At 40.9% G+C, this 19015-nt stretch overlaps 1 non-coding gene across 1 annotated transcript; it reads right to left on the bottom strand.

Annotated features, from left to right (window-relative positions):
* Window positions 1–1194: 1194 nt before the first annotated feature.
* LOC121757920 lies at window positions 1195–1300 on the bottom strand. The gene has a single exon (XR_006041258.1). It is a non-coding gene; the product is annotated as a U6 spliceosomal RNA (small nuclear RNA).
* Window positions 1301–19015: the final 17715 nt, after the last annotated feature.

The raw sequence follows: 19015 nt of genomic DNA, 5'->3' as shown, positions 1-19015 counted from the left end.
AAATACTAAGTAGTAATATATTGGTATATTTTTAAGTACTGTATGGAGTATTTTATAAAATTATTTGCACTATATATCAAACTAAATTATGCTTGCAAGTTGCCAAGATTGAGCTATAAATCTATATAAGAACAAAGATCTATTCAGCAGTAATTGTTTCTTAATTGAATCAGCTTTCGGGAAATCATTTATCCTTTGACTATGGTAGTTATATGTAGTTGCAAATTCAAGTTATGTTAAAATGGCTTTGAAATAAATTAGTTTAATTAATTTAGTTAATATTATAGTGAAATCGAAATAATATTGTATTTGTATGTCCATAAATCTTACTAATAATATTATGAAATACAGAAATTTGTCTAAAGAGATTTAAGCTGAAAACTTTGAAATTAATCTGCTAATATCAAAGTTGTAGACAGTGAGAAGCCAGCTAATGATAAGGTACACGTAATCACTACTTTTTCATGAAGGATTCAAGAAATTTCTATCTTGACTAAGAATAGTCAAATTTTCAACATTTATATACGAAGATGAAAGACTGAATTTAATACTCCCTCCGTCCCGGACTACTCGCACATTTCCGTTTCGGCACGGAGATTAAGGAATGAGTGTATAACAAAGTCAACAATTGCGGCTGTAGGTGATAATTTTTACTAAAAATGGAAAGAGTGCAAATAACTTGGAACGCCCAGAAAGAAAATAAGTGCAAGTAGTCCGGGACGGAGGGATTACTTGGGTTGGAAGAATGATTCAGAATTAAAGGCACCCAATTTTCTAGTGTTGCAGCCTTGCAGGGCAATTGATTTGTGTAAATATGTTTGACCACCATCACTTCTTACATACTAATGACGTACTTTATACTCCGTATTAATTAATATATTAATATGATTGGAGTCACATTTAATAGAATTTTGAACTTCTATAGTGAATTGAATACAAATAAATTTAATTATTTTGCAACATACCGTTAGAGTTGTCAAACTAGGCCAGTCAGGTCCGGCTCATCAGTAAAACAAAGCGGGCCTGGGCTTGGCTCATTGGTTGAAATGAGCTCCAATTAGGCCGCTTTGTAAACTCATGCCTAGGACCATCAAAGCCCAGCCCAGGCCCATGACCGGTCAGGCCTGACTCAGGCCCATTAGAAGCCCACCTTATATAATTAGATTTTTTAAAATGTAATTAGGTAATTAATCACTAATAATTGTATATTTCCCTATTTATACATGTCATCTTGTGCATGAGACATGCTATTAATCTTCTCTATATCGTTCCAATATATCTTCTCTAATATCTACGCAAGTTTCCAACCAAATTATGAATGCAACATTCAATCTTGACTACATTCAATTTTTTTATTATAATTTTTATCCATGATATAAAAAGGAAGGTTTTGAAGTTTATATTTAAAAATATGACGTATCCAAACCTCGATATTTGATGAATAACTAGAATTTTTTAAATTTGTTAGTTATTTCATTCTCGCTCCGTCCACAAAAAATAGTTCCATTTGTGGACGACACGACCTTTAATACTAATAAATTGGTAAAGTAAGTGAGAGGGGAGAAAAAGTAGATAAAGTAAGATAGATATGTAGAAAAAGTAAGTAAAGTGTGGGAAAGAGGAGGGAAACTTTCTATATTTAGAAATTGGACTATTTTTTGTGGACATCTCAAAATGGTAAAATTGGACTATTTTACGTGGACGGAGGGGAGTATCTTCTAGTTTTAAAAATACAATTAACATCAATTCATATGCCATGATCTATTAACAAAAGTAACAATATTAGTTCTTTCTTAAGTTATGCACTTACTTTTGATAGAATAAACAACATGAAAAATAATACGAATACTATTTAGTACAAAGTCAGTAAATGAACTTAAACACATCGATTAAGTTTAGATTTAGTGTAAATGAGATATAAATACAAGTTATATATTTTATTTTTGTATATAATATTTTTAGTCTTTTTTTTAAATATATAAATAAAAAATTTAAATAAATCTCAGCCAAACCCGACTACTGGACAACTCTATATATAGTAATAATAAAAAAATGTTATTAATCTATTAGTATAAATCTTCATAATCAGTGGCATTAGTGTTAGTGAATTGTATTGTCCATTTTCCTAAAGTAAAAAGTTTCTATTTTTAGAGAATGGACTAAAAGAAAAAAAAAAGTCTATTTAAAAAAAGAGTGAACTACATCAAAAGTCTTTAACGTTTCCATTTGTGTCATTGCAGGCCCCTAATAAAAAACAATATCGTCAGACAACCCTAACCTTAAACATAATCACATATCATATATTTGTAGCCATTTTTCAGACCAAAATGTTCATATGCCTTCATGGGCATTTTAGTCAACTTACCAAAAACCTGTACACCTCCACTGCTTTGCAGACCTACCCTCTGTAATGTCATGTCATATTTGAGTCCTTGATGATTAAATTTATTTTATTCTAAACAAACCCTCTAAATTAACTAAAGTAATACTTGTATCAAGTCATGCCTATAAATTGTAGTACTACTACAACAATACTTCGAATTAATTTACATGCATGTGCATGTACAACCTATGTATGTATAGTTTGTCTATTTTGTTAATTTTTAAACCAATTTACACTAGATCATTTAATCCTAAACCGGCATAATTAAAATCATTCCATAACAATCTACTCAATTATTTTTCATATATTTACTTCTAAAATTAAAAATTTGTGTATATTAAAAAGTGAAATAAAATCAGTAAGTTTAAAAAGGTTAGAACAAAATTATTGAAAATTAAAAATAAATTTGATAATTTTAAACGTTGAGATGAATCTGATGAAACAACTAAAAACAAGATAGATTCGATACAATTTTAAGTCAATAAATTTGGTCAAAACTTTGCTCAAAAAGTGTTTTATGGGGTATTTTATTATTTTGTATAAATGCAAATTCTCACCATTATTTTGTGAATTTACACTCATGCTTCAATTGTTCATAAAATAAGATATATTATTAATTACTTTCCCCAATTGCAAACTCTGATATTGTGTGAATTTTGCAATGTCATATACAGATATACTATCAATTAGTCTTAAATACAATAAATGCTACACAATATGTCCAATCGCCAATCATCATTGAAATGACCGGAATGCCCTTTTAGGGCTTAAGGGCAATATAGTCAGAAAAAACACGATATGTGATTATGTTTAAGGTTAGGGTTGTTTGGCGATATTTTTTTTATTTGGGGCCTGCAGCGACACAAATGAAAACGTTAGAGCATCCGCAACGGTGGCGCTGCTCGCCACCGCCGTCCGCGCCGCTGGCACGGACGCCACCCGCCGCCGCTGCGCTCGCGCCGTGCCAGCGAGCAGCTGACGTGGCGCAGCCTCATTCGTCAACGGCATAGCCGTTGGGTTTAAATAATATTTTTTAAAAAATCGGTTTTTAATTAAAAAAACCGATAAAAAAAAATTTCACTTCCCAAAAAAATTATATCCGTTTATAACCGTTTTTCCCACTTTTTAATTTTTTTTACCCCAAAAATACACACTTTCATCTATAAATACCCCCAATTTCACTCCCAAAAATTCACATCAAACTACACAATTCTCATCATCATTCTCTCATCTCCATTTTCATCTTCAATCTCCCATATCCATTTTCATCTTCATTCTCTCATACCCTACAACATCACTATATCCGGCCAAGGCGATAACCCTACGGGCTCCCACGGTTGGAACCCCGAATGGTTCGGTTCACAACCGTTTCCTAGTCCGAAAACGAAATATTCGGCCGTTCCGGGTGGCTACCGTCCATACCCAATCGACGACCAAGGTGCCTTCGAAGGACGATACGGGTGGACACCAGAGCCTAGGCCGACCGCCCCCTCCCAACCTCCGCAAGCTCCTACTCGCGGCAGCGGTGTCCGCACACCGTACACGCCGGCGGAGATGGATAAATTGTTCAAGGCGTACTTCGAAATCTCCGAAGATGCGGCGGTTGGCACGAACCAATCGGGCGATCACTTTTGATGGCGCGTATCTCGCCTGTACAATGCAAACCGGCCGCCGGGAACGATCGAGCGCAACGAGAGTATGGTGCGCAACTGCATCGGCCGAGCCAACGACGAAATTGGCAAGTTCAATGGCTATTTCCTCCAGGAGTCGCGGAATGCCGGGAGCGGCCGGAGCGAGGTCGACATCATCACTGCGGCGCTGAGCACATACCAATCCATGAACGGTAAGTCGTTCAAGTACCTCAACGTTTGGCAGGAAACGCGGTTCCACCCGAGGTATCTGGGAGGCGTAACATCCTCCTCTAGCGGCTCCTCCAAACGGTCAAGGTCGATATCCCTATCCGACTCCGGCTCCGAAGAAGTGGCTAGCCAACTCGCCGGAGCTAACTTGGGTAGCCCCGACGCTGGACCAAGCGGTTCCCAACGCCGACCGCAAGGAAGGAAGAAGGCGGCGGCCGAGCGCCGGCGCTCCGCGACTCCATCGGCCCCGCCCCCGAACCCGCACCCTATGTTCCACCTCCACCCCCGAACAACTCGTTGTGGGCCCTTTTGGCCCAACTCAATATGGCTGATAGGTCAACTATGACCCCCACGCAACTTCAAACGCACGAGGGCATGATAGTGGGTCTCCAAAAATAATTGGGGTTGTTGCCGCCAGATGAGTAGTCTTCCTCGGGTAATATTAGCCAATAATTATGTAATTTTTAATTTTTAGTATTTTAATTATGTAATTTTTAATTTTTAGGATTTTAATTATGTCTTTTTTATTTTATTTGTATTTTGTAATATTTATTGTGATTTTTTAATGAATTTTAGTATTATGGAAATGTTTATGTTTAATTGAATATTAAATTAATTGTGCTCATCCTTGCGGAAGAGCACAGTTGTGAGTGTTGTGCTCTTGCCAGAGAGCAGGCATGAATAGTACCGCCCGGGCCCACAACCGTGCCGCTGGCAAGAGCACGGTTGTGGATGCTCTTAGGGACTCTTAAAAAAATTGAAAGAAGTACTATATTTAACTACTTATTTACTTTGACTGGACGAACATGATCAATAGATATTTTACTAGGTACGTCGCGATACATTGATTTGGTATATGATAATCATGTGAATGTACATGAATATATTATAGTAGCATAATTTTATGATACTTTATCTTTGCACAAGATATAATACTTACTTTATTTGCATGCAAATGAATAAATTAATTATTTGCATAACAGAATAAGTTAAAAATAGTTGTATAAATGAAAACTATTTTCTCTCTAATAAAGGGAAATTCATTTTTTACTAATTATATTTTTTTTACTTTATCAATAATTCATTAAAACTCATGTCATTTCAAAAACTTATATTTTTCAAAGATGATAATTTTTTTTGTCAATTTTCCTCAAATTATTTGATTATTTCGTGATGTGAAAAAGTAAAATCATAATCTAAATATACGTGACCCATATACTACTAATTTAGTAAAAACGAAAGCTAAGAAACATTATAGTAAAAAATATGATAATCCTAAAGAGCCAATGCAAATAACCCGGGCAATAGTATAAAATAAGAGACGTGTAGTATCAAACTTCTCAAATTTTAAAGCCGATCAATTATAGCAGAAGGTCATTTTCAAGCACGTGCAAATGTACAAAAAATTAAAGCAAACCTCCACGTGGCAGCCTCATGTTGGATCCTGTCGCAAGCGTGCTTTAACAAGAGGGAAGTGCTCCACACAGAATCACAAACCACTCCACCCTTCATCTATATAATTTGCGAAAATTCCACAGCAAACTTTAGAGAGGAAATATGAGTGGCAATGGACAGAGCAATATGGGAGGAGGCGCGCAAAACCCTCCGCCGCCCACCAGCGGCAGCGCTCCGCCGAGAAGGCCGCCGGGCGGTGGAAGTTGGAATGGTCTACCTAAATCGAGAGGTCAAGTGCTTAAGACCATCCTAGGTGGTGGTTGATTTATCACACTTGATTAATTATGTGCAAAATTACTTTATTTTGTCACATAATCCCTATAGATCTCTCCTTTTTTTCTCATGCACTTTCTTAGTTTGGAAAGATCGTCAGTGTACTTTTACTATATATTGTGGCAGATTTTGTAACTAAATAAAGTACAGTTATTATCAACTTTATTTTCTACGTGGCTTTTTTTAGTTCTATAAAGCTACTTCTACAAGATATTGTTTTATATTTCCTCCGTCTCACGTTACTTGAGGCGTTTCTTTTCGGCACGAGATTTAAGAAAGTTGTGTTTAATAAGTTAAATAAAATAGAAGAAATAACAAAGTAAGAGAGAGGAGAGAGGGTAAAGTGAAAGAAAGAATAAAGTAAGTGTGATTAGATGTAGTATTATTTTTAACCAAAAAAGGAAATGACTCAAGTAACTTGGGACAATCCGAAATAGAATACGACTCAAGTAACTTGGGACGAAGGAGAATATCATGTGATTCAAGTTGAATTTTAATTTTTTGAGAAGGGGGATTTGCTAGCGTCTAGCGACGTACTCACGTGGAAATAATGGGGTGCAGTTATACCCAACGGATCAAATAATACTAATATATTGAGATATTTTAATAGCCAAATATCAACGGTGTAGTAGCATAATCCTAAGGATATATTGTAGTAATTAATTGTATAAAAGTTTAATATTACCTTCAACTTGCAATTCAGCATTAAATGTTGAGATAACGATTAGGATGTTTGAAAGCAACTACAATTTGTAATTAATGTGACATGTACTAGTAATTATGTTTGGTGATAAGTAGTACTCCTACTTATTGATTTATATACCAATACTATTAATTTTTAAGCTAGGTTTGCATATCGCAAAGTGAATTGATGGGCAGATTTTTTGGTTAATTGGTGCATGGAGATGAACGAAAATTTCGAATGATATACTGTATAAATGATCCTCCAAGAAACACTGTTAATCCATTATCTAGAGTAATTTTTGTCTAAGCATTTAGTGATATTCCAAGAGCTCTGGCTCTATTATTGGAACTAAAAAAAAGACTCTTCTTTTGGTAAAAGGTGAATACACAAAGCAACTTATTGCAATAAGTAGTGAAGAGCTTTCATCCTTATCTTTCTATAAATAAATATCCAATAAAATAAAATACTATTGGAAAGCAAAAGGTTTCAATTGGTTAATTTTTAAATTATAATGGTCGAGAGGCGGCGGCATTTGGTAGGGTACAGTTCTAGAACCTCGACGACGCCGTTTTGCCTTCTGGTCTACGTGCCGTTCTTGCATTTGCTGAATGACGATTGCTGACCAAACATTATGACGTAATTTATTTTATATTTAATCACTTTTTACCACTACTAATCGCATAAAACAAAACTAAAATGTTAATCTTGTTCAGAATTTACAAGAGCCGCTTTAAATTAGATGACAGCTTAAGAATTCCGTTTATGGCTGATAATTATATAGCATGCAGCTCGGAGTTATCTAAAACAATTATTAGTACGTATCTTAATTCACTAACTATTAGTAATTTAGTACTATGACTTTTTTTTTATAATAATTCATTAATTATAAGAAACACGATATAATATTTCTAAAACGACGAAAATTTCATGCATATTTTTGGTGTAAATAAATTCTGAATAGCTATACATTGACATATAATTATATTGAATATTTGTTGAATATATAAAAGTATTTGTGATACGTATAGAATCCATGGGAGGTGGTAAGTCTGCAGAATATAGAGTATTTCATAAAGGCGCGACGTATTTTATACTAGTACCAAATAAAGTATTGAATAAGTAAATTAAGAGTAATTAACATACCAAAAGCATTCTTGGCTTGAACAGATCAAACTGGCCTGAGCATAAAAAGCATTCTTGGCATTCAAATCGAGAATTTGAGTCATTATAGGATAAACGAAATAAAAATTATTTATAATTATCTTAATTTAAAAACAAAAAAAATTAATTAGCTAAATCCTTTGTAGAATAAAATGCATGAGTTTTTAGATAGGCGGGATAAGGTATGGCTAAAGGTCACCCCAATTTTTCTACCTTTTTATTCGTTCTCAAGGACGTTGTTTGTACAACCAATTTTTTTTAAAAAGCCCAAGAACTTTATACGTTTGAAGGACTCGACTTACGACCAATGAAAAAGATGCGAACAGAAGACCAAAGAACGAGACATGTGATTTCGACGATGGAAAAAAAATTTACATATGGGCCTAAGAGCATCCACTATAGGGGCGGCGCACTGGCCGCCCCGGAACCGCCGCGGCGGCGGCTAACTTTAGCGGGAGAAGCCTCCGCCCTGGTGCGGACGCTTTTTTTAGGGCGGAAGGGCGATCGGCAACTAGGCGATCTTAATACAAAAATGCAGAACCAAACATACAAAAGTCATTTTTAGGTCATTGTAAGCTTATTTTTACGTCATTATAGTAAGGATGACATGAAATGATCTTAACATGACCTCAAATCCAAAGTTTATAATATGACCTAAAACTGCTTTACAATGACCCTCCGTATTTTTGTTTAATTATTGATCATTGGATTGTCAAATCTCATGGTCAGGATTTGGTCTGGATTTTGTATTGAGATCAAGTTTTGTATTGATCATTTTCCTAAATATATATATATATATATATATATATATATATATATATATATATATATATATAGGGTCATGTTAATGTCCTTTTCTATCATTAGATTTAAGTTCCAATTCGATTTGGATCATTGGATCTACGAGATGAACGACCCGGATTTGATTAGTAATTAAGCACTGATAAGGCTAATTTCATGCATGGGTCTAGGGATTTAATTCGTGATTTTACTGGGGCTAACGCACGTTTTAAGCCAGGTGTGTAAAGGAATTCGCCAGGTCCAAGAAAGAAGACCAAAAAATCACGAGGTCGAGGAACTGGCGATTTAGTGAACGATTATGAAGAGAATTGCTCGACGGAGGAAGCTCTAGAGTTGAAGGGTAGAATAGGGATTTCTACGAAGACTCAAGGGCTATGTCCGCATCTATAAAAGGCAGAAGCATGCAAGCTGGAGGGATCTTCTCGGTGGAGACCTCACCACAGCTTGTTGCCTAGTTCACTTTCCCACACACACACTTGATACTAGTTTGAGGAGATCTCAGTTCACACGTTCGGGTTTCATCTTAGCTTCCGATATGGTGTAACACCGCTCTTGTTAGGAGCGAAGAAACAATTTATTTTCCGCTTTCCGTATTTTACTTACTCTGCCGAGCTTCGTTGTTCGAAGCTCGGTTCTCTGTTTTCACCAAATAGTTTCTGGTTTAAATGCAAGTTTGATTTTCCGTTATGGTGATTGTGTTGATTTATAGTTTGATTGCTTCGTTTATTGAGATTTTGGTGTTTTAAATTGTCTGAGTTGGATGCGTTTCGCAGCTGTTTTCTGAGTTATTATAGGTTAATGGTCAGATCTGGGAAGTTGGAGTTGGATTGTGGAAGAACTTTGGTTGGATTTGCTGGATTTGTTGGTTGTTGGGTTCGGATGTCTTGGATCCGGAGTAGATCAAGTATTCTGACGTGAATCTGAGTAGTTTCGATCTGATTTTCATGCTTAGTTTACAAGTTTTTCTTTCATTCTGTCTAGTGTACGCAGATCTGATGTGTTTCCGTTTTGTGGCAAGTTTCCGACGACCAAATTTCTATATTCTGTTCGAATCTCGCTTTGTGCTCTGTTTTGTTCATCTGCAAGTTTAATTCGGTTGAGAGGATACATTTCGCTGCGAGCTAGCGTCAGAGTTTGTTATCTGCAGTTTTTTCCGTACTTGCCACTTTTGGAATTATGGTCCCCACTTTCAGTTATCTTCTGTTTAGCTAGATTAGGTAGTTGTTTACACTGTCTAGGAAGTGGTTATGTTTCTTGCTGTTGAAGTCTGAATTTACAAGTTTAATATGTCCTAGGTCTAGCATTTAGGCCATCCACAACGCTGTCTCTATACCGTCTCTTAAACCGTCTCTTAACTACTATTTGAGCACTATTTGAGGGCCCCACTTTCCTTTTTTCCTCCATCTCTTAACTAAGAGACGGAGGCTGCAACGCTCCGTCTCTTAACCGTCTCTATACCGTCTCTTAATTACTATTCATTCAATTTAATTTATAATTTTTTTTAAAACCCAATTCAATTTAAACAAACACACTTTATTAAAATTAAAACAAAATTAAAAAACACACAAAATAAAAAAACACACAAAATAAAAAAAACACACAAAATAAAAAACACACAAAATAAAAAAACACACAAAATAAAAAAAAATTAATCGGAAGGGCTAATCATCCTCCGGAGGCGGTCGAGGTTGAGGGGGAGTCGGAAGGCCAAGTTGTGCTGCCATATGCACAATTCCGTTCCACCAGGCCGCGTATTGGGAGTGCGAGAAGCGGGAAGTGTCCGCCATTGTGGCGGTCATGTACGCCACCATAAGTGTGTCCGAGCCTCCTCGCGAGCCCGATCCTGAGGCCGGCTGGCTTGATTCGCCTCGGCCCTTCCTTGCTCTAGCCGCTTTCGCCGCCTTCGTCCCTTGCGGCCGACGGCGCGTACTCGCGGATCCTCCTGCATCGCCGACCGTACCCGCAAACTCCTGGGATTCAGCATCATGTTGGCTGATGCCTTCAGCAGTGTCACCACCAGACGCACCAGCACTAGACGAGTATTGGCCACTCGCCGTATGCTTCGTGCGCTTCGAGTTTGAGCCCGAGCTGGAGCGGAAACCGCCGGCCCATCGTTCCTCGTCCTTGACGGCGCGCCAAACATCAACAAATCTGAATTGATGTCCCTCGTCCTGGTAGTAGGCGCGCAAAGCGGACGTCAAAATGTCGGTGGCCGTGGCGCCGCTTTGGTAGCGCGCCTCTTCCGCCGAGTAGATGCCGCAGAATTTTTTGACCTGTCGGTCGACTCGGTCAAAGTGACAGCGGATCATTTTAACTGTGCGCTTGCGGGAGCGGTTCGGCTTTATTTGGTGGTAGACCTCGACAACCTTTTCCCAGAAACACTTCCGGGTTTGTTGATTCCCGACGATGGGATCGTACGAGACCGTGATCCAGGCGTTGTACACCGCCATCGTTTCGAGGTTGTTGTACGGATGTCGGCCAAGATCCTCTTCCTCTTCTTCCTCCTCGTCCTCGCCCGTCTGGGGTTGTACACTGCCTCGGCCACCTCCACCGCCTCGGCCACCTCCACCGCCTCGGCCTACTCCCGGCGTGGGATCAACTGGAAAATCCTCCCGGATCTGGGATAATCCCTGCGAAAACCGCGGGACGTTGGGACGAACATATGCATCAAGGTCAAAATTGGGTGGTTGGTACCCCCCCGGCGTCGCCGAACCCTGGGTCCCCGGCGTTGACGAACCTCCACCGCCCAATGTGTTGATCATGTTCTCCCAATCGCCGAATGAGTTGAGATCCCACCCGCCGGAGCCGGAGCCGCCATAGTTGCCCTCGCCGTCGCCGGACATCTTGAGTTGGGTTATGAAAATTTCAGCGAAAATTTGAGAGAAAATTTAGATGACATGAAGAACAGATGTGTAGTTGTGTGTAAATGAGGATGGGTTTAGGAGTATTTATAGAGTAAAAAATTTAATAAAAAACAAAAAAAATATAAAAAAAAAACAAAAAAACGGTAATAATACCGTTACAAATTTTTTTTTTTTATTTAAATTCGATTTTTTTTAAAAAAAAATATTTATTGCGTCAGCACGTGACGACGCCCACTCGCGGGCCGGCGAGTGGGCGTCACGCACGACGCCGGGCTGCGCCACGTCGCCGAGGCGCGTGGCGAGCCAGCTCGTCTCCTGGCTCGGCGAGACGAGTCGCGCGACGAGACGCGCGACGAGACGGGACGAGATGGAGGCTGCAACGCGTCTCGCCGGGGTCTCGTCTCGCTGAGACGAGACGCGAGACGCCGGCGAGTCCCGTTGTGGATGGTCTTACATTTCCTGCCTAGGTCTATGATAAGGCTAATTTCATGCATGGGTCTAGGGATTTAATTCGTGATTTTACTGGGACTAACACACGTTTTAAGCCAGGTGTGTGAAGGAATTCGCCAGGTCCAGGAAAGAAGACCAAAAAATCACAAGGTCGAGGAACTGGCGATTTAGTGAACGATTATGAAGAGAATTGCTCGACGGAGGAAGCTCCAGAGTTGAAGGGTAGAATAGAGATTTCTACGAAGACTCAAGGGCTATTTCCGCATCTATAAAAGGCAGAAGCATGCAAGCTGGAGGGATCTTCCCGGGGGAGACCTCACCACAGCCTGTTGCTTAGTTCACTTTCCGCACACACACTTGATACTAGCTTTGAGGAGATCTCAGTTCGCACGTTCGGGTTTTACCTTAGCTTCCGATATGGTGTAACACCGCTCTTGTTAAGAGCGAAGAAACAATTTATTTTCTGCTTTCCGCATTTTGCTTACTTTGCCGAGCTTCGTTGTTCGAAGCTCGGTTCGCTGTTTTCACCGAATAGTTTCTGGTTTAATTGCAAGTTTGATTTTCCGTTATGGCGATTGTGTTGATTTCTGGTTTGATCGTTTCGCTTATTGAGATTTTGGAGTTTTAATTTGTCTGAGTTGGATGCGTTTCGCAGCTGTTTACTGAGTTATTGCAGGTTAATTGTCAGATCTGGGAGATTGGAGTTGGATTGTGGAAGAATTTTGGTTGGATTTGCTGGATTTGTTGGTTGTTGGGTTCGGATGTCTTGGATCCGGAGTGGATCAAGCATTCTGACGTGAATCTGAGTAGTTTCGATCTGATTTTCATGCTTTGTTTACGTGTTTTTTCTTTCATTCCGTCTAGTGTACGCAGATCTGATGTGTTTCCGAGTTGCAGCAAGATAACGGCGACCAAATCTCTATATTCTGTTCGAATCTCGCTTTTGCTCTGTTTTGTTCATCTGCAGGTTTAATTTGGTAGAGAGGATGCATTTTGCTGCGAGCTAGCGTCAGAGTTTGTTAATCTGCAGTTCTTTCCGTACTTGCCACTTTTGGAATTATGGTCCCTACTTTCAGTCATATTCTGTTTAGCTAGATTAGGTAGTTGTTTACACTGTCTAGGAAGTGGTTATGTTTCTTCTTGTCGAAATCTGAATTTACAAGTTTAACGTGTCCTAGGTCTAGCATTTACATTTTCTGCCTAGGTCTAGAGTTAGTTTAAAATTCTCAACCCTTTTGTTGCGTGGCAGCAGCCATTTGTCTGTCCAAAGTCTCTGAGCACTACTTTGCGAGTCCATCTCTGTGGGATCGACCCCACTTCCCTATACTAATTCATGGTATTCGGGTTGAGGGATTTTTTATAATTTTTGAAGGGGAGTCGATGTGTGTCCAACGACCAAGCACTCTATGTTCTCTTAAGTTCCTAGACCTTGTGCTCTAGTGGATTTAAGGAGCGTGGTGTCTTGACCAAGCGCTTGCAGTGATCCATTTCTGTGCACACTCGAAACAAAATTTACCTCTCTTCAAATGGCGCCGTTGCCGGGGATGGATGGCGTACTTTGTGTTAGTGCCTAGAGTTTTTGGTGTGAATAATTTTAATTTACTTTTTCTTTCCGTTTTCTTTGTAGTACATGAGCAGGAGCTTCCACCGGAGTAACTCGTCTGGTTGGAAATACGGTCAGTTCGTTTGGAAGATCAAGGATACAGCCTCCACTGTGACTACCAGATCAGGGTTCACGACGGGAGAACCGTTCCCGACTGAGTTTTTGAGTGACGAATCTTGGGAATCTTCAGGAAGAACAGATCCGGAGTCCCCGCCAGAATCGGAAACAGAGTCAGAAACAGGGGAGGAAGAGGAAGTTGAGATGGCACACGTAGCGGACCCAGATCCAGAAATAGGGTCGCTAACGGCTCATCTCGATGGAGAACCAGCACACGCAATAGTGATGAACCCACGTCAGAAATCTATTGAGATCAAAACGAATGTGTTAGGTGTCTTGCCAACATTTTCTGGGCGAAGGAGTGAATGCCCGTACGAGTTTTTGAACGAGTTTAGCAAGTTATGTGGCATTCAAAGGAGGCCTAATGATGCGACAGAGGAGGACTATCGCTTGCGCGCGATTCCTTTCACTCTAAAGGGGGAGGCAAATACATGGTTGTTGAGATTACCCCCGGATTCTATCCGCACCTGGAGGGACTTTAAATTGGAGTTCCTAGATTACTTCTTTCCATCCAACAAGACGAACGCTCTGAAGAAGGAGATAGTGGAATGCAAGCAGGATTACGATGAGTCATTGAGCCAATACTGGTCAAGGTTCAAGGGATTGCTGGACGCATGCCCGAATCATCGGATGATAGAGGCAGAGACCTACTCTCTGTTTTATGAAGGGGCAACTCCCGAGTCTAAGGATTTGATGAACTCCTCGAGCGGGGGGAATTTTACAAGAAAGAGAGGAAGTGAGGCAAGAGAGATTTTGGGAAGATTAATCGACGCCAAGAAGGCGTATGACAGTACGAGGAATGCTGTGAGAAGAGGCTCTGTGAATGCATTGAGGGAGCAGGAGGATGACAAAGTTGAAGCAAGGATTGATAGGCTGGAGAAAGCCTTGCTGAATGCTATCGAAAAAACTAATGCAGCCGCACCAAAGGAAACGGCTAAGTTGTTAGGTCCAATGGATAATCAACTCCAGCAATATTACGGACCTCAGGAAGGTGATTACCAGGCCCAGGCGAATGCGATGGGAAGTTGGAATCCTGATGGAAGTTGGAACCAAGGAAGACAAAGAGATGCACCCTGGAGGAATCACCCGAACTTTAGATGGTCTGAAAACGAGCAAAGCCAGCCAGCACCCCAACTGAGTATACAGTCCGCACCGCAGCCCGAGAGGCAGGGTAACTGGAGAAATTATGAGGGGCAAGGAAATTGGAACAACCGTAATCAAGGAGATCACTCGACCTGGGGAAACAAGAATCCAAATTATCAAGGGAATTCTTATGTACCACCACATCAAAGGAATTTCCAAGCACCTTACCCAGGTCAAGGAAGTAATTTCAACAACAATCCAGGAGGTCAAGGGCACATTCGCCCAGGCCAAGGAAGTGGAACAAACCAAAATATAGGGCCAGGCGCTAGTCAGCCAAGCTCTAGACCAAGGAACCTTGATGAGATGGTTCACGACCTCGTTAGTTCCCAGCAGCACATTCAGAACAATTTACAGTCGAACAATGATGTGGTCCACAAGCTTCAGGATGCGCAGCAAGAACAGAAGGCGGCAATGGATATGTTGGCCAAACAGTTGTCTCAAATAGCTACTTCCTTGAGTGATATGCGGGGAAACGAGGGCAAGATTCCTGCATCGGTAAGACCACCTGACAAAGCCAATATTAGCCAGATCACGCTGAGATCTGGGAAGGAGTACGAAGGGCCGGTCATGAGGTACAGAGAGGTCACGACCCCCATTAAGGATAAGGAAACAGAGGAAAAAACCACTGAATCAAGAAACTCGGTTGAAAGCAACTCTGCAGTTAGAGATGAACTTCAGGCAGGAGATTTGGAGAAACGGCTGCCCAGGACAATCGAACCATTTTTCCTAGATCCAGAACCGGAATTGGTAGAGAAAAAAGGAGTCGATGAATTTTCAGCAGGTGAATGTTCCGGAACCGGGAAACGACCAAAACCTTTCCCAAACCGAGGAGAGGCAAAGAAAAAGAAGGATGAGCCAGTGGATCTTATGGATATTTTCGGGAAACTGGAGATAAATCTACCCTTCTTACAGGCTTTGAAAATGCCAGTTTTCAGCAAGTTCATTAAAGAGTTTATAGCTGGGAAGGCTAGACCTAGTGGAAAAATCTTGATAGGCGAGAATGTGTCCGCGGTAATTCAGAAGCGGAGGATGCCTTCGAAATGCAATGACCCAGGTATGTTCACCTTGCCTATTTCCATCGGCGATGTAAAAATTGAGCATGCTATGTGTGACTTGGGAGCATCCATAAATGTGTTACCCCTGTCCATATACAAGAGGTTAGTGGGAGTAGGTATGGTGGATACGAAGGTTGTGATCCAATTGGCGGACAAGTCATGCATCTGCCCTGAAGGAGTGCTCGAGAACGTAATAGTCAAGGTACACGACTTCCTGTACCCGGCTGACTTCCATGTGATTAAGATGAGCGATAATGAGTCTGTAGAGTCTGGCGGAGTATTATTGGGGAGACCTTTCTTGCGAACTGCTAAGACTATCATTGATGTCTTTGATGGTACTATCTGTCTCGATTACAATGGGGATAAATATACATTCAGCATAGATGAGGCAATGAAGAAGCCACTTGATGTTGAAAATATGCATTCAGTAGATATCATTAACCCCTTGGTCCAGGAATACCTCGAGACTGAATTAATGCAGGGACAGATTGAGAACTCAGAGATGAGTCATGCTGTTGATAGGGAAGTGGCCAATTGGTGCCAAGCAATGAATACGAGCAAGTTGACAGATGAAGAGCTAGCAGAAGCAATTCTGGAATTTTGCACCAAGCCCGAGCTAGCCAGATCGAGGGAGACACTTTATGGGGCAAGCAAGGAAGATCTTCCTGGATCGACTAAGGGGATGACGACTGGAGCAGCAGAAAAGAACCCCCTGCCCCAGGAAAAAGATGTTCCCAAGAAGGAGTTGAAAACACTTCCGCCAGGCCTAAAGTATGCTTACCTTGAGGCGAATGAGACTTTTCCGGTGATTATCAACAGCAACTTGATCAAGGAACAGGAAGAGGAGCTGCTGAAAGTCATCCGAAGGAACAAGAACGCTATTGGTTGGACACTTTCTGACTTGGTAGGGATTAGCCCTGATCTGTGCATGCATCACATTCGATTAAATGAAGGAGCGAAACCCTGCAGAGACCCTCAACGCAAATTGAATCCCAATACGAGGGAAGAGGTATTGAAGGAGGTATTGAAGTTGTTATCCCTAGGAATCATTTATTCCATACCAGACAGTGAATGGGTTAGCCCAGTACACATGGTACCCAAAAAGTCGGGAATCCAGGTTGTCAAGAACGACAAGAATGAGTTGGTACCGACCAGGCTAGTCACCGGCTGGAGGATGTGCATTGACTACAGAAAATTGAATGAGGCAACCAAGAAAGACCATTTTCCCCTTCCGTTCATTGACCAGATGCTGGAGAGATTAGCAGGCAAGCAATATTTCTGTTTCTTGGACGGATATAGTGGGTATTTCCAAATTTACGTGGACCCCGAGGACCAGGAGAAGACAACTTTCACGTGTCCGTTCGGAACGTATGCATATCGGAGAATGCCGTTTGGCCTTTGCAATGCACCAGGCACTTTTCAACGATGTATGATGAGTGTTTTCTCAGACCTGCTGGAAGATTGCATCGAGATCTTTATGGACGACTTCACTGTATACGGGGATTCATTTGATTCATGTCTAGCGAGCTTGGATGTAGTGCTGAGAAGATGTCAAGAGAAGCACTTAGTTTTGAATTTCGAGAAATGCCACTTCATGGTCCCTGAAGGAATTGTCCTGGGGCATGTAGTATCGGAAAAGGGCATACAGGTGGACCAAGCAAAAGTGGACGTGATATCAAAACTGCCCCACCCGACAAATCAAAAGGAAGTGAGGGGATTCCTAGGTCACGCAGGATTCTACAGGAGATTTATAAAAGATTTTGCCAAAATTGCTCAGCCACTCACTCATCTGTTGCATAACGATGTTGAGTTTGTTTTTAATGAGGAGTGCATTAAGGCTTTTCAGCTGCTGAAGGACAGATTAGTATCTGCCCCCATCATCAGAGCACCTGATTGGGGTTTGCCGTTTGAAATCATGTGCGATGCGAGTGACTATGCAGTAGGGGCGGTGCTAGGTCAAAGAGTTGATGGAAAAAGTTACGTGATTTTCTATGCGTCAAAAACGCTAAATCAAGCCCAGAAAAATTACGACACCACGGAGAAGGAAATGTTGGCAGTCGTGTACTCTTTTGAAAAATTTCGACCATATCTGCTCGGGTCGAGGGTGATAGTCTTCACAGATCACGCTGCGATAAAGTACTTACTGGCAAAGAAGGAATCTAAGCCAAGGTTGATCCGATGGGTGTTACTGTTACAGGAGTTTAACTGGGAAGTCAGAGACAAGAAGGGGACGGAGAACAAGGTGGCTGATCACCTGAGTCGCATTTACCAAGGTGAGACGGATGAAGCAATACCTGATGCGTTCCCGGAAGAACATCTTTATCATTTTAACGATTCTCCTAGACCTATCAATTGGGAAGAAGTAATGGCAGCAACAGGTCCAGGAGATGCTGAAAAAAGGAAATGCCAGGCGAATGCAGAGCCATGGTTCGCTGATCTAGCAAATTACTTGGTCACTAGAGAAGTGCCCAGTTCCGACGAAATTTCCCGGGCCCAGAAGATGAAATTAAAAAGTGAAGCCAAATATTACTTTTGGGACGATCCGTATTTGTGGAAAATGGGAGCTGACCAGGTAATTAGGAGATGCATTCCGGAGTGGGAGCAAAGGGATGTGCTGAATCATTGCCATGCTTTAGCTTGTGGGGGTCACTTTGGACCTAGGAAGACTGCAAGGAAGGTTCTAGATAGTGGTTTCTATTGGCCTACATTACATAAGGATGCATTCGAATTCTGCCAGAATTGCGAAAGGTGTCAGCAGATTGGAGGAATTTCTAGAAGGGACGAAATGCCACAAGTTCCGGTGATTGTTTGTGAGATTTTCGATGTTTGGGGTATGGACTTTATGGGTCCATTTCCATCTTCATATGGGAATACATACATACTTGTGGCGGTGGACTACGTTTCGAAATGGATAGAGGCAAAAGCTACGACCTCCTGCGAAGCTGTGGAAGTAGCCAAATTTCTGCGGTCTAACATTTTCAACAGGTACGGGATCCCTAGGGCTGTCATCTCAGACCAAGGAACCCATTTTAAGAACCGTACAATAGAGGCTCTCATGAAGAAATACGGAGTCCACCACAGGTTGTCTACACCTTATCATCCTCAGTCCAATGGCCAGGCAGAAATATCAAATAGGGAGATAAAGGCCATTCTCGAAAAAACGGTG

Source organism: Salvia splendens, chromosome 1, assembly GCF_004379255.2.
Source record: "Salvia splendens isolate huo1 chromosome 1, SspV2, whole genome shotgun sequence".
In the NCBI taxonomy this organism is placed as follows: domain Eukaryota; kingdom Viridiplantae; phylum Streptophyta; class Magnoliopsida; order Lamiales; family Lamiaceae; genus Salvia; species Salvia splendens.
Note: the sequence above shows the minus strand (reverse complement) of the source record. Positions and strands in the feature narration are given on the sequence as shown.